Source organism: Schistocerca cancellata, chromosome 1, assembly GCF_023864275.1.
Source record: "Schistocerca cancellata isolate TAMUIC-IGC-003103 chromosome 1, iqSchCanc2.1, whole genome shotgun sequence".
NCBI classification, from domain to species: Eukaryota; Metazoa; Arthropoda; class Insecta; order Orthoptera; family Acrididae; genus Schistocerca; species Schistocerca cancellata.
In genome coordinates this window covers 1,102,350,599-1,102,368,159 of record NC_064626.1, presented here as the reverse complement: position 1 = coordinate 1,102,368,159, position 17,561 = coordinate 1,102,350,599, and the positions used below count along the sequence as shown (strand labels likewise).

General features: G+C 42.0%; 1 protein-coding gene across 6 annotated transcripts in view; it reads left to right on the top strand.

Annotated features, from left to right (window-relative positions):
* LOC126091870 (parathyroid hormone/parathyroid hormone-related peptide receptor-like) overlaps window positions 1-17,561 on the top strand; it is a 509,713-nt gene that overhangs the window by 385,115 nt on the left and 107,037 nt on the right. The window lies entirely within an intron of this gene.

The window sequence follows — 17,561 nt, the reverse complement described above, 5'->3', positions numbered from 1 at the left end:
TAAATTTAATATAATAATATAGGGTAAGTCGAGAGTCCCCAAAATTTTTATCCCGTCGAACCCTTCATAGAATATTTGCCATCTTATCGACCCCAGATCAAGTATTTAACAAACGCTTTAAATTATTTGTTGTATTTCTAATAAGTAATGACGGGACGTGCATAGCAGCCCAACGAAATAATTGGGTTCCATTGCGGCGGCACGGTTACGTTCGTCCATTACCTGAACCTACCTGTGAGCTCGTTGCAGCAGACCACCGGTAGGAAAGCCGAGCAGAAACATACCGTACTGCAAGTCGCACCGGGCTGCATACAACGTAACTATTCCAAACATCGGGAAAAGGTCTTAATTTTGAATTAAAAGTGGAAATACTGACAAAACTTCGGTATATTATGAACCTTGATAATTTACACGTTAACATGAACAAACCCTTTCATCAACGTTACCAAGTTTCCGCTAACGTATTTCAAGAAATCTGAACAGCTACTAAGCATGAATTGTTCTGAAATGAAAATGCTCGCATACTATTAAGTTTATCTGTGTCTAACGCTAGTTGTTAGTGACCGATATGCTCTGTAGTTAACGTAGGATTAATGTCTTTTCTCGTACAAAAAATTACCTGAAAAATCCGTACTTTCTAAAATAAACACATGAGAATAAATGTGCCTTCACTTTAAAACACTTTTTTAGCATGTAGCACAACTAAAACAGGAAAATTATAACATCCTTCGGAACTCATACTACACAGGACCGTACCATTGAAAGACTGAGCTCCGACTACTTTAGACTGCTATAAGCATTCTCTATCTTCAAGAGGAAAGACGCGCTTAGAATGCTCGGTTCTGATTGGTTAGTTTTCTTTAAGGCCAGTAGAGGAACATTACTTTCCCACGTGAGTCCGCGCTTTTCATGACTAACCAATCAAAAAATAACGCACTTTCGAACTGTCCTTTTTTCCGAAATAAATATTTAAGTCAGATATTTTGTTTATACTTTACGTTATTAGCTATTTTCATTTGCACTCGAATTAGCTTTCCTTTTACCATAAACTTATTTAACATTTGATACAAAATTCCCCTTCGTTTGCATTCACACTCTCTTAAAACTTTCGCCCCGAGGGATTAGCCGAGCGGTCTCGGGCGCTGCAGTCATAGACAATGCGGCTGGTCCCGGCGGAGGTTCGATTCCTCCCTCGGGCATGGCTGTGTGTGTTTATCCTTAGGATAATTTAGCTTAAGTAGCGTGTAAGCTTAGGGACTGATGACCTTAGTAGTTAAGTCCCATAAGATTTTACACACATTTGAACATTTTTATAAAACTTTCTCTCACTAATTCGTACAGCGTTCTTAAGTAGAACAATAGTCTACATATTTACTTTAGACCACATTCACACATCATTCACACTATTAAAAACATAAATAAAGAAAAAATGCCTTCAAGAAATAAACGGAGAAATTCACAGAAACATTCTCTTGACTTGTTTCTTGAATGTCTCTGTGAACTACTGTCCACCAGCAGATGAAAATTAGAACTACGTATCGACTAAACCCACTTCAGACCACCCGTTACTGTGCACGTGTTAGTCATTCTCCCGATACACAGGCTCTAGACAGGAGCGATATAAGGCGCCACACCTCATCATGTCTTATCCAATCCACCAAATAACATTATCAGAAGAAGGAGGTATTTTCCACTGTTAGCATACTCCTAAAAACAGTATCAAAATTATGTACAGGTTGAAATTTGCCTGTAATTCTTACATCATACGTGTCATAATATGTAAAATACACAGTTGTCTTTGAAAACATAACATGAATTGTACTGGATTAAAGAAACCTCTTACTGTCATTTAGAGACTACTACCCAATACCTCAACAATATGTTAACATAGCTTTTTATTACTATGGTTGATATTAGGTGTATGAATGTGTCTGAAGAGAAGCAGCAAGACTACTGATATTCGGTTGAAAATTGGTAAGTTTTAATGTCAAATTACCATGGTTTCCCAGTTCAAGCTGTTCCTCTGTTTTGTCAAATTTGGGTTCGCGTACTTTATACCAGCTTCAACTATATTTTAAGATGAGAAAGAAAGTAAGAAATGTTCGGCTTCCGCTCTAAGTGCGAGATATTTAATGGCAATATGGTTATTGCTCGAAAACCCACTGAGGTTTTTATTTAGCTTCGAAATCTACATTTATGTCAATCAATCCTTGATTATTATTACATCACATGGAGTAACAATCTATTCGGCAACAGGCATATTTCGCAAGTCTCTGAAATGTGCTTTAATGTCTTCTCGTAATTTGTCAAGACGTTTAACATGTATCTCGAAATTACTGTTGGAAATCTTTTCGTATTCTTTCAGAATTCGCAAAATCGGATCGTGCCAGTGAATATTTAAATAGCCATAATTATTGTACGAGCCTGAACAACGGTATTGTTTTTTCCTTGCAAACGCTTCTGTACTTCTTTAAATATCGTATAAAGCTCTGCCAGATAGAACAGATGGTTTCTTGCACCGTTTTAACTCCCCACATAGTGATGGATACACATTCGTAAGAAACGTTTCGCTTGACTCGTACAAGTCAATAAGTCTCTTTAGGCTGTCACCTCTTGATAACCACCTTACCTCAATGTGCAAACATTTCCGTCCATAGCTTCCCAAACAGCCAGGAATTGAGAGGATGAGCTTTAATTTTATTTATTGACTTGATGCACACTTTTACAGCATAATGAGTTTCGCCACTCAGTTTCCTGTACGTACTTTAGGAACCTACCCCTTCAGAGAGACGGTAAACTCTCTGTAACAGCCTCCCATAGCAGGTACGCTTTCAATAGCTACTGCTTTGGTATTCTCGGGAGGAACGTTCTGCTTGTTCAAATAATCTTGATAATATATTAACAAAAAAGTTGTCTCACCTTTTGAATCAGTTTCAAGAGATTTATAAAACAGAAATTCATCAACAGTGTCACTCTGGGATGGGATACGAAACCTCAGATAAGCAAAGAGAAGATTCGAAATTCCCGAAGTTGAGTCATCAGCTTGAATAGTAAACTTACAGAAACCATTTCCTCAATATGTCGCAGCATAGTATTTGCAGTTAATGGTATGCCTTTGAAGACTACTTAAAAGTATTCTTTATAACATTTTCAATCGTGTATTTTATAGATGGTATAATAATATAATCACCAGTAGTATACGAGATGCCTTTCTTTGCTATATTAAGAGCGATGCTGTAGGATGTCTTCAGTCCTCCTTGTCTATCAACACTAGCAGATGACTTCAAATATATATTCAATTTTGGCTGAACTATTCCTCTTTTAGTGTTTTAAAATATTGAGAATCTTTGTTTCTCTTATCAGAATGAGTCCTTTGCAAGTGGCTTTCCGTTTTCACCGACTTCGTAACATCATCGCTGAATGTTTTTTCACGTAGTAAGCACACAGGAGTTTCATTAATAAACGATGGCACAAAATCATATTTCAGATACTCTAGTGAATATTGGCCGCATTTCTTCTCAGTATTGGTAGCCGACATTGCGGGTATTAAAGTAGGATTACTAATATGGGAAGTAGAAAACCGCAGCAGTAAGAGACACAACTTACTCCCCCACGAGCTACACTGAACTGTATGTTCTTTCTCAGAGAGCAGTGTTGCCACCTTTTGCTAACAATATATATTTAGAATTGGAAGGACTTGTGATTATATATAATTTTTTTGTTCAGGACCATTATGTAGGAAAAAACTAATCAAAATGTATCTATATTTAATAATTATCTGTGTATTACGACATATTTACGGGAATATTCTGTCTCATTCCAAGACAGTTTAATTGATCCTTTTTGGTATCAACCGATTCCCTTCCGATCGTTCGTATTAATCGGCCACTCTAGAACTTTTACCGATTCCTAGGGGTCGATATCGACCACTCCGGCGTCCACTGGACCAGGTGATACACTAGACCTGCTAGATACTAAAGCAGGTGTTTACTATGTTTCTATGTGTGGAAGAATATTGAGCACTTTATCATACAAGACACAACAGACCCATACTTACAAGCTCATACTCATATGCACGTGGTAGAAGTCTACTAGTATAGCTATAAACAGGCTCGTAATTAAATGTGGCAGTTTATTTTCTGCAGAGAAGACATTAGACAGTAACGTTAGATTCTAAGATACTTGCAAAAATAATAGACACCACACGTTGTCGTGTAGAGTAATCTACATGTGGGATCAAACAATGTGAGGGTGAGACAGAGTACTGTTGAGGTCGTCGCCCTAAGGTCCGGAGAGGTAGGAGATCGGGTGGTTGCTTTCCACGAGAAAGAGGTTCAACGTGTTTCTGAGAGTCTCAGTTCTGGGCAGCATTGGTGATGGCTTTCTATAAATCTAAAGTCTGTTTTATCTTCCTATTTTCCTATCTTGTTAATTCAGAAACTGTTAATTTTGGTAATTCCGTTTCCTAATTAATTTTAAATTTCCAAGCAGACAAAGTTGAAACTTGATTGGGACACTATGAAACCAAACAAGCCTCGCTTTCTGTACATGTGCTATGTAACAGAGTGAAAATACACCCGTTTTAGTCATTAGGTGGCAGGTCAAACGTAATTGACTACTATAAAAATATAAAGTCCCGCCTACACATAGAAACTTATACCATCCTTTATAGAACAGCGAAAGCCGATTGAACAGCATGGTTTTTCTTCTTGATTTCTTCCTTCCATTGCTGTACGACATACGCGCCATCATGTATCTTCCTCTCAAAAGAACAAGGTTTTCGGAAATCTATGTAAGAGCATCCTCAAACGAACACATAACAGAAACTCACTTTTTCACTGAATATGGATTTGAGTGCTGGATAATTCACGAGGTATTTTTAATGTCTTTAACTATGTATACCGAGAAGGGAAGTGTAAAACCGTCCTACAGTTTCGTAAAACTGGCGTGAATTGACGAGGTCAAACACCTTCATTATCATCATCATTATCATCATCGTCACTTTCCTCTCCTTCTTCTTGTTCTTCCTCTTCTTCTTCTTCTTCTTCTTCTGCTTCTAAATGCCATTATCTGTCGTTTCATCCATTCTCCCCTGGCACTTCCGCTAGGTCTTCTTTTTTCGCCTCTCCTTTCGTTTGTTTCTCAAATTTTCTCCTTCCATTATGTAAGAAAATTATTTTGCTTCCCTTATTTGGATCATTACCATGACGTTCTTCCGTTCATGGTTCTCTTTCACAATTCTCCATTGGTTCTTGTTTCTGACTGCTGGTTCTGTCAGCTTTCTCCATAGCCACACTTCTTTCGCTTCTAAGCTCTGTGAGTTGTCAGTAGTACTCGGCTGCCAGAGCCATATGGGAGCAAACTACATGTGAACCTATTGACAAACTGTTTTTTGCTTTCCTATGCCATACGACTTTTTTACTAGCCGTCTTCTTTCATTAAACCGACATTCAGTTGTAGCAACTCTTTTTTCCAATCTTCATGTTGTATTTGCTCTATAGTTAAGGCGCCATTATAACAAAATATGTGGACTTTTTAAATTAATTTCCTTCAGTTTTTATGGTTTTATTAATGATTTGCTTACTGCACTTACATGACTGCAATACAATTCACACTTAAGGGCCTGACAGAGGGTTCATCAAACGACATTAAAATTACTTCAATACCGTTTCGCTCGTGAACATTGTACGGGAAAACCGAACACCTAAATCTTTCAGTGGGAGCCCTTATTTGTCTTACTTTGTTAAGATGATCATTTGTTCCTCTATAGGTGGATGTCAACAAAATATTGTATTCTGAGGAGGAAGTCGGTGACTGAGGTTTTGTAAAAAGATCTCTCCGCAACGGAAAACGGCTTTGTTTTAATGATAACCGCCCCAAATTGCGTATCGTATCTGCGACTCTCTCTTTTCAGTTTCGCGATAATACAAAACGAGCTGCCCTTCTTTGAACATTTTCGATGTCCTGTGTCAGTTCTATTTGATACGACACCCTTATTGGGCAGCAATACTCCAGTATAGGACGGACAAGGGTAGTGTAGACACTCTCTTTACTAGATTGTTTCATCTTCTAAGTGTTTTGCCAAGAAAACAGCGTCTCTGGTTCGCCTTCCCCCACAACATCATCTACGTATTCGTTCCAATTTGACTTCTTTGTAATTGAACTCCCTACGCGTTTAGTCGAACTGACAGACTTTAAATATGAGTGATTTATCGTGTAACCTAAATTTAACAGATTTCTTTTAGTACTCATGTGAATGGTCTCAAACTGATCATTATTTAAAGTCCGTTTCCACTTTTTCCACCATACAGATATCTTGCTCATTTCATCTTGTACTTGACTTTGATCTTCTAAAGACTTCACTAGATGGCAAAGGACAGCATCATCGGCAAACAATCTACGAAGGCTGCTCGGATTTTCTTCTAAATCGTTCATATAGATTAGTATCAGCTTTGGGCCTCATAGCACATCCTTGGGAGACGCTAGATATGACATGTCACATTTTGTATTAGAGTGCTGTGTTCTGAACGGAACAGACAAAAAGACAGAGGTCAGTCGGATAACATAAAATAAAGTGTAAAATTTATAAGAATACAAACATTACTTCAGCTACAGAAGCAATTTCATGGTCCATCTGTTATTTTCAAATTATTTTAAGTTTATTAAATCATCGGGGCAGGACACAGAACCATTTCATGCTTCCGCTCATTTCACTTAGAACTCGAGGCGACTAAAACTATAAGAAGTTCTTAAAATATTTCCATTGATGACATTGCTAATTTTGATACAGCGAATGGAAACATGATAAAAATATATTTTGACCGTAGTATTTGTGAATAACAGATGTAAGCAGACTAATTCTGCGAAATGGCTTTTCCGTAGCGTTCTCTCAAAACAAAATAAGATGGGACTGTTTAATGATAAGTAATCTGCCACTAACTGGAAATTTCATCCTGTGAAGCAACATATTGGAAGTTAACATCTTTTGACTAATTTGACGCGGCCTGCAGATAAAACCTTTTGACCATAGTAGCTGCAAACAACAGATGCAAGCAGACTGCTTCTTCGAATTGCTTTTTCCGTAGCGTACTCTGAAAACGAAATGAGTTGGGGCTGTCTGACCATATGCAACCTGCGAATAACAGGAAATTGCATCCTGTGAAGGAAAAAATTGAAAACTAATATCTTTTGACGCATTTGATCCAATCCGCAATGATTCCCTTTCCTGTAAATAGCAATTATGGGCGATGTCAACACAAACACACACACACTCTCTCTCAATACTTCTTTTGTTCATTACTAGTCATCAAGTAATAAAGAAAAGTAATATTGTAGTTCGAAAGTTTCCCTGCAATTCATTGCACAATTTGGTATATCACAATTCATGTTACACACTTCTAGAGGCTGTAGAGGGGACCTGGTAGATTAAGCTTTACATAGGATCCCATGTCTGGAAATGTCATCCAACGACGCTACAGAGCGCAAAATTATACGCGCTGGTGCCAGTAAATGTGTATATATACAGTGCGATTCCGTGATGATGTCATAAATTTTCTAGGATGACGGTGAAAGATAAATTTGTCAGTTAGAGGTAAGGGTCCCTGGTTCGGAAACGAATGACTGGAAAACTACAAGTGAGAATCATTCTGATAGCTCAGAAGTTGAATACATGTAGGGTATATAACTTTCAGAGGTGGCATTGTGGATCAAGACAAGAAAAAATGTCCAGTAAACATGGTACATACCGCCATGTGTGAAAGTTGCCTACCATACACTCTTAGCAGCAACAGTACCAGTACATGTATTCCACTGTCAGAGGTATCAGAACGGTTGTCACTTATAACTTCGGACTAGTTCCTTTCCGGTACAGGGACCCTTACTTCAAGTTGATTCACTTATCCTTCTTCATAATTCTTGAAAGTGTGTAGCATTATCACGGAATTACCCTGTATATACACGCATTTATAAGCAGCGTCGTTGGAAGACGTTTCCGAACATGGGTTCCTATGGAAACCTGGATCTACTAAGTCTCCTCTACAACCCTTACAAGTGTGTACATGAATTGTGGAGCAGCCTGTGTATGTATTCAGTCACTTTGCTAGTCATCTTCTAGAATAAATGCGTGTTTCGTTCTTCTCGAATTGCTCAATATGTTTTCATTCACACTGATTTTTTCCGTCCATATTAATCTTGTAAACAAACTTCTTCGAAGTGTGTCGTTTGTGTATGTAGGGTTTAAATCTGATCTTTTTGTTTTGTTTTTCAGTTTCCTGAAATTTCATGTTTTGTTTTACAGATCATCCAGTCTTATTTCCAGTCCTTCCGCATCCTGTCTGATTGCCTTGATACATCCAACTTGTTGCTTCAGATTACGGAACACTCTCCTTTGTTATCTGATCATCATGATATGGCCAAAGAAAGAAATCCTCTTCTTACCTATACTATGTGCAGTAGCCTACGATTTCTTGTACACTTCCTCATTTGGCGCTTTCCTCATTGTCTTCATTTTGATATTTTGTGCTTTCATGTGTTCTAGCTATCCTTCTTTCTATTTTTAGGACGATAACGATTCTCTCTGTGACTTCAAAAAGAGTTACTCTTTCATGTGTTAACTGTGGCTGAATCCGTCTCACAATGTTTTAATTTTATTTTGTTTTGATGGATAGAAATTGTTTATTGTACGTAAACCAGTTATCGTTTAATCATTATATCATAATATATAGCGTATAACCCTACCCCTCCTGCTTGACTGGAAGGTAAACAGTAGATAGTAAAACTGAATCCTGAGTACAAAAGAAATTATACATAACCAGTTTAAATAGAATTCATAAATTGTCATCAGGTCTTGAACCGGGTAAACAGGAACTAGACCACCCGCTCTGAATAACTGAAGCATAAACAATTTTTGGAATGTCAGTTAGGCAAGACGGAACAGGTTAACTCATTAAATACAGTAAAATCATGGTTAATGGAAACGTAAAAAAATATAACACACAGAGTTTAAAGAAATGTACGGCTCAGTGGATAGTTCTGAATAACCGTTCGCATAGCCTACATTCTATACACTAAGATATTCACCAGATATATCCAAAAAACTACAATCACCACTTTCAATTAACCCGTGGATTCTGTAGATCCAAACAGCAGAAAAAGTTCAAAGGCCATCTTCCACCAAATCTAAATTACTTGCAAGTTGATAGAATAGGAAAACACACCCACTTGAAGCCATATTCAGTTTCGCTGAATACTCGTACCATCCTCATGCTACGTGACTGGCAGCACTTTATTACGTGGCCATTAGAGCACGAATATCGTCTAGGTGGTATGCAAAGGAAGCGATGGCTTAGCGCTACTGGCAGAGAATTTGATACCACGCTTTCGAATGCGTATCAGAGCGTTGCGTGGGGAAACAGTTTTTTTGCCCCGTTATGTACTACACTGACGTGACAGAAGACATGAGATACCTCCTAAAATCGTGTCGGACCTCCTTTTCCCCTGCGTAGTGCAGCAGCTCCATCATGCCATGGACTCTACAAGTCGTTGGAAGTCCCCTGCAGAAATACTGGCCCATATTGCCTCTATTAGCCGTCCAAAACGGCGAAAGTGTTGCCGATGCAGGATGTTATGCACGAACTGACCTCTCGATTATGACCCTTAAATGCTCGATGGGACTCATGTTGGGCGTGTCAGAATCATTCGCCCCATTCTTCCAGACGTTCTTAAAACCATTCGCGGACAATTGTAGCGGCTGAGTTACATTGTTGTTTGGGATCATGAAGTTCATGAATGGTTGCAAATGGTCTCTAAGTAGCCGAACGTAACTTTTTCCAGTCCATGACAGTTTCAGTTGGACTCGAGGGCTCAGTGCATTCCATATTCCATATAAACTCAGCCCATTCTACACTCCTGGAAATTGAAATAAGAACACCGTGAATTCATTGTCCCAGGAAGGGGAAACTTTATTGACACATTCCTGGGGTCAGATACATCACATGATCACACTGACAGAACCACAGGCACATAGTCACAGGCAACAGAGCATGCACAATGTCGGCACTAGTACAGTGTATATCCACCTTTCGCAGCAATGCAGGCTGCTATTCTCCCATGGAGACGATCGTAGAGATGCTGGATGTAGTCCTGTGGAACGGCTTGCCATGCCATTTCCACCTGGCGCCTCAGTTGGACCAGCGTTCGTGCTGGACGTGCAGACCGCGTGAGACGACGCTTCATCCAGTCCCAAACATGCTCAATGGAGGACAGATCCGGAGATCTTGCTGGCCAGGGTATTTGACTTACACCTTCTAGAGCACGTTGGGTGGCACGGGATACATGCGGACGTGCATTGTCCTGTTGGAACAGCAAGTTCCCTTGCCGGTCTAGGAATGGTAGAACGATGGGTTCGATGACGGTTTGGATGTACCGTGCACTATTCAGTGTCCCCTCGACGATCACCAGTGGTGTACGGCCAGTGTAGGAGATCGCTCCCCACACCATGATGCCGGGTGTTGGCCCTGTGTGCCTCGGTCGTATGCAGTCCTGATTGTGGCGCTCACCTGCACGGCGCCAAACACGCATACGACCATCATTGGCACCAAGGCAGAAGCGACTCTCATCGCTGAAGACGACACGTCTCCATTCGTCCCTCCATTCACGCCTGTCGCGACACCACTGGAGGCGGGCTGCACGATGTTGGGGCGTGAGCGGAAGACGGCCTAAGGGTGTGCGGGACCGTAGCCCAGCTTCATGGAGACGTTTGCGAATGGTCCTCGCCGATACCCCAGGAGCAACAGTGTCCCTAATTTGCTGGGAAGTGGCGGTGCGGTCCCCTACGGCACTGCGTAGGATCCTACGGTCTTGGCGTGCATCCGTGCGTCGCTGCGGTCCGGTCCCAGGTCGACGGGCACGTGCACCTTCCGCCGACCACTGGCGACAACATCGATGTACTGTGGAGACCTCACGCCCCACGTGTTGAGCAATTCGGCGGTACGTCCACCCGGCCTCCCGCATGCCCACTATACGCCCTCGCTCAAAGTCCGTCAACTGCACATACGGTTCACGTCCACGCTGTCGCGGCATGCTACCAGTGTTAAAGACTGCGATGGAGCTCCGTATGCCACGGCAAACTGGCTGACACTGACGGCGGCGGTGCACAAATGCTGCGCAGCTAGCGCCATTCGACGGCCAACACCGCGGTTCCTGGTGTGTCCGCTGTGCCGTGCGTGTGATCATTGCTTGTACAGCCCTCTCGCAGTGTTCGGAGCAAGTATGGTGGGTCTGACACACCGGTGTCAATGTGTTCTTTTTTCCATTTCCAGGAGTGTATTATGGAGCCACTACCAGTTTACACAGTCCCCTTGTTAACAACTTGGGTCCATGGCTTCGTGGGGTCTGCGCCACACTCAAACCCTACCATCAACTCTTACCAACAGAAATCGGTACTCATATGACCAGGCGACAGTTTTCCAGTCGATTAGGGTCCAACCGATATGGTCACGAGCCCAGGAGAGAAGCTGCAGGCGATGTCAAGTTGTTAGCAAAGGCATCCTCGTCGGCCGCCTGCTTCCATTTAGCATTAAGACTAAATTTCGCCCCAGTGTCCAAACGGATACGGTCGTCGTACTTCCCACATTGATTCCTGTGAGTATTTCACACAGTGTTGCATGTGTGTTAGCACCGACGACTCTGCCCAAAAGCTGCCGCACTCGGACGCTAAGTGAAGGCTCTAGGCCACTGCGATGTCGATGGTCAGAGGTAATGTCCGAAATTTTGTATTGTCGGCACGCACTTGACACAGTGGATCTCGGAATATTTAATACCCTAACGATGTCCGAAGTGGAATGCGCCGTGCGTCTAGCTCCAACTACCATTTCTCGTTCAAAATCTGTTAATTCCCGCCATGCAACAATAATCACGACGGAAACCTCTTCACGTGAATAATCTGCGTACAATTGGCGGATCTGCCAATGCACCTTATACTTTGTGTACGTTATACTACCACCATCTCTATACGTCAACCTCAGTGTATGTAAACTAAGAAATTCGAATAGTTTGAAATGAAAAATACGAGTACCTTCAGTACGAGTGTTCTGACAACCTCTGCTGTTGACCTTCTTATGTCATCCTTGATATATAAAAAAAAGTTTAAGACAAGGATGGAGTCTGTTTTCATCTATTGTTCAACTATTACATGTTTAATGAAGAAAATTAATGGAAGTTTTGGTTGCATAAAATTAAAGGTGAAAGGATATAAAAGGAAAATTTCGAATTTTGCCGATGCTTCTGCTAACCTTTATAAAAGTGAAGAAGAATTACCGGGACTGACGGCTGGAATGATTAGTCTGCTGCCCACAAAGTACAAACTGGTGAAAAATGAAAGAGTCGAGAATGTACTGAGAAGTAAAACACAGGACTGAGAAGTAGCATGTGAAAGGTGCTGAATTTGGACGGGTTACTCCTGTAACTGAAACATCAGATCTGAAGATGGTTCTGAATGAACCGAAACCGGTCATATGAATAATAAAAAAAAAAAATTTCTTTTGCAATCAAGACGGATTTTAAGTAACATTATAAAATCACTGATTGCTGTAGTTCCATAAGACATTATGTCTGTTTTTGCAAAAAATGTAATCGCTGCATAGTTTACATTTGGTTAATTTTAGATGATACGTCACTGTGTACTAAATGGTGCTGAACTATCAAAGTTGTTTTTAAAGTTGGAAAGAAACCCACATCTCACTACATTTTGAGAAAATAGAAGTTAAAGTATTTTATTTGAGCGCACTGACATGGAGCACGCAGTCTGATGCTCAGTCACGAACAGTTCGTACAAGTACTGTAGATACACGTGTCTCAAATCAGAGAACAAATTAGGACAAATCCCGTTTCGCACTATAACAGTTGGGCCATATTTGAAACAGAATAATTTTGAAACTTGAAAATTACGAAAATCATTTCTAAAAATGATTCTAGAATTTGTCATTGACTAACGTAGTATCTTTGTGCTTGTTGTACTTACTACTGGAAGAAAATATGAAGAAGAAGACATTCCACACCAACAGATACATAATGGAAAAGCTGAAACACATCTCATATTTAGGTCAAATCTTGACAAAAGTTCCTTTGGAACACTTATCAATCGTCATCAATAGTCATGTTACATAATATACTAGAGTGAATTTATAGGTCTGGGCCCAGTTCCCAACATTTTTATAAATTAAATATTAAAGCAGCCTACTGTTTCATTTAAAGTAACGCTTATGTGTCACTTTCAGGTTGAAAACATGAATGAAAATTGTGGCACACCGAAATTCCTGCAGAATGCCCCATAACATGTGTCTCTGTTGACAGCGAAGCTGAGTAATCAAAGCTAGAAGTCCCAGAAAAGGAAAATTAGCAAGAAAAATAAAATCGCTGCGAGGAAGAACCGGTATTTATAAAACAAAGTTGCCAGAAGAGTTTTGGTTTAAGTTCTGCAGAATCAAGTATTCTCTCCTCAAAGTCTTACATAAAAAATTCGCTAACAGAGATGGAGAGAAGTCTACCAAGGCTGCACCACCAATTTGCTCTAACCATTCGCTGTTGAACAAAAAAATTGTTGAGAAAACGGGATGATGAAGTAGCATTTTTATACAGGCTTTGAACTTACTGCTGATGAGTGACAATGAATCCATGAGAAGGACTTAACTGAAGTGTGAGATGACATCGAATCTCACTAATAACTCTGTTTCATTGAGTCGAAGTGACTTCTGTCTACTGATAAAGATAGCAGAGTTGCTAATATGATGTGAGCATTTCCCCATAAAAGGTTTCAGTAACGAAGCAAGACGTCTGAGTCATATGTCAGAGTGCCCATTTTACACTAGTAAACTTGGACATTTGTGAATTTTTGGAAGACCATATAACCTTCATGCTACAGAAATGCGACTTCTTGCGAATGACAAGAAGAATTCAATATCACAGACGTGTTTCATCCACTTTCTCTGCGGATTCTTTTTCATACTTCGGGTACGTTGATTCGCTCAATCTAGTGGTCACAGACCTCACATGACAACAGCACAACGGCGTTTCCCTTATCCACTGGAAGGACCAACGTTTGAGGATCTTCTGGTAGCTTGCGTAGAGAGGACCCTTTTTTATTTTCTCGGGCGGAGCTCTCATAAGTGGGCGTCACGTTTCATGCCTTATTCCTTCTGCTGCGTCATTGGGAAGAGGTTCAACAGGTCCTTCAACAGCACTTATAAAATTAATTTAATGCGTAAGTACTAAGTTCAAGCCTTTCTCAAGCACCGACAGCGTCACTTGATCAAAAGTTGTGTAAAACTGAGCACGGAGCGTCGAGAAGCATCTGCTTTCTGTGATGTTGCTGACAGATGGGCGAACTTTACTGCTTGTCTTGATGGGGACTCCTTAAGGAGTATACAAATTGTTCAAACTTCACTGTAGCTCGGTACCTGCCCATAGGTCTTTCAGTTCTCGATGATAGCTGGTTTTCGGAACCAGCTACGATGACTTACAGAGACGAGTTAACGTCTCAAGAGTGAAACGTAGGAGGGGGAGGGGGGGGGGTTCAGTGATGTTTCGGGCAGCCATTTCACGGTATTGCCTGGTCGGGTTCATGCGATGGCTTAATGTTTGTTCCCCAGTTGTGATGCTGAGTTCCAAGACGGCAGGGCCACTGTTCACGCAGCTAGCCTCGTGAACACGAGGATGAGTTATCGTATTTCCCATGGCTAGGCTACCGGATCCGAATGATATTGAGCCTTTGTGGTCTAATGTGGCGACAAGAACGCGTGATCACTATCCACCTCCCCCAGAGTTACCTGAAATCGCCTCTATTAGAGATTCCACTGAAAACCATGTTTGTTGTTGTTGTTGTTGTCTTCAGTCCTGAGACTGCTTTGATGCAGCTCTCCATGCTACTCTATCCTGTGCAAGCCTCTTCATCTCCCAGTACTTACTGCAACTTACATTCTTCTGAATCTGCTTAGTGTATTCATCTCTTGGTCTCCCTCTACCGTTTTTACCCACCACGCTGCCCTCCAATGCTAAATTTGTAATCCCTTGATGCCTCAGAACATGTCCTACCAACCGGTCCCTTATTCTTGTCAAGTCGTGCCACAAACTCCTCTTCTCCCCAATCCTATTCATTACCTCCTCATTAGTTACGTGATCTACCCATCTAATCTTCAGCGTTCTTCTGTAGCACCATATTTCAAAAGCTTCTATTCTCTTCATGTCCAAACTATTTATCGTCCATGTTTCACTTCCATACATGGCTACACTCCATACAAATACTTTAAGAAACGACTTCCTGACACTTGGACGTATACTCGATGTTAACAAATTTCTCTTCTTCAGTAACGCTTTCCTTGCCATTGCCAGTCTACATTTTATATCCTCTCTACTTCGACCATCATCAGTTATTTTGCTCCCCGACTTAATTCGACTACATTCCATTATCCTCGTTTTGCTTTTGTTGATGTTCATCTTATATCCTCCTTTCAAGACACTGTCCATTCCGTTCAACTGCTCTTCCAAGTCCTTTGCTGTCTCTGACAGAATTACAATGTCATCGGCGAACCTCAACATTTTTATTTCTTCTCCATGGATTTTAATACCTACTCCGAGTTTTTCTTTTGTTTCCTTTACTGCTTGCTCAATATACAGATTAAATAACATCGGGGACAGGCTACAACCCTGTCTCACTCCCTTCCCAACCGCTGCTTCCCCTTCATGACCCTCGACTCTTATAACTGCCATCTGGTTTCTGTCTGAAAACCATACAGGACCTTTATTTATCGATTCTGAGACGAGTGAAAGCTGTTTATAATGCCAACGGGTTTCCCGCACCACATTAGGCATGTTAATGTATTTTGTCCACCCTCCTTTACAATCGTATTCACTAATTAATAATACGAACTAATATTATAGCCTACATACAAAATGAAACTGAATCAACTTGAGAGGGAGGTGATGACATTCAACATACCTTTAGCTTCTATCAGATCTAGTCATTATTTTTCATAAGACAAGCATCGTACGTCTTTGGTCTCTAGACAACTCGACAGATATGTTTAGTGAGTGACTTCCCATTCAACTGTGCGTAGCTCTGAAGCTGTAGCTTCAGTGCAGAGAAGAAGTCTTGGAAATTAAAACCACACAATATTTGATCGTTAACCATTGTTGGTGTACTTAGCCAGGAATATGACGAAGTAGATGTACTCTCCTGGAAATTGAAATAAGAACACCGTGAATTCATTGTCCCAGGAAGGGGAAACTTTATTGACACGTTCCTGGGGTCAGATACATCACATGATCACACGGACAGAACCACAGGCACATAGACACAGGCAACAGAGCATGCACAATGTCGGCACTAGTACAGTGTATATCCATCTTTCGCAGCAATGCAGGCTGCTATTCTCCCATGGAGACGATCGTAGAGATGCTGGATGTAGTCCTGTGGTACGGCTTGCCATGCCATTTCCACCTGGCGCCTCAGTTGGACCAGCGTTCGTGCTGGACGTGCAGACCGCGTGAGACGACGCTTCATCCAGTCCCAAACATGCTCAATGGGGGACAGATCCGGAGATCTTGCTGGCCAGGGTAGTTGACTTACACCTTCTAGAGCACGTTGGGTGGCACGGGATACATGCGGACGTGCATTGTCCTGTTGGAACAGCAAGTTCCCTTGCCGGTCTAGGAATGGTAGAACGATGGGTTTGATGACGGTTTGGATGTACCGTGCACTATTCAGTGTCCCCTCTACGATCACCAGTGGTGTACGGCCAGTGTAGGAGATCGCTCCCCACACCATGATGCCGGGTGTTGGCCCTGTGTGCCTCGGTCGTATGCAGTCCTTATTGTGGCGCTCACCTGCACGGCGCCAAACACGCATACGACCATCATTGGCACCAAGGCAGAAGCGACTCTCATCGCTGAAGACGACACGTCTCCATTCGTCCCTCCATTCACGCCTGTCGCGACACCACTGGAGGCGGGCTGCACGATGTTGGGGCGTGAGCGGAAGACGGCCTAAGGGTGTGCGGGACCGTAGCCCAGCTTCATGGAGACGTTTGCGAATGGTCCTCGCCGATACCCCAGGAGCAACAGTGTCCCTAATTTGCTGGGAAGTGGCGGTGCGGTCCCCTACGGCACTGCGTAGGATCCTACGGTCTTGGCGTGCATCCGTGCGTCGCTGCGGTCCGGTCCCAGGTCGACGGGCACGTGCACCTTCCGCCGACCACTGGCGACAACATCGATGTACTGTGGAGACCTCACGCCCCACGTGTTGAGCAATTCGGCGGTACGTCCACCCGGTCTCTCGCATGCCCACTATACGCCCTCGCTCAAAGTCCGTCAACTGCACATACGGTTCACGTCCACGCTGTCGCGGCATGCTACCAGTGTTAAAGACTGCGATGGAGCTCCGTATGCCACGGCAAACTGGCTGACACTGACGGCGGCGGTGCACAAATGCTGCGCAGTTAGCGCCATTCGACGCCAACACCGCGGTTCCTGGTGTGTCCGTTGTGCCGTGCGTGTGATCATTGCTTGTA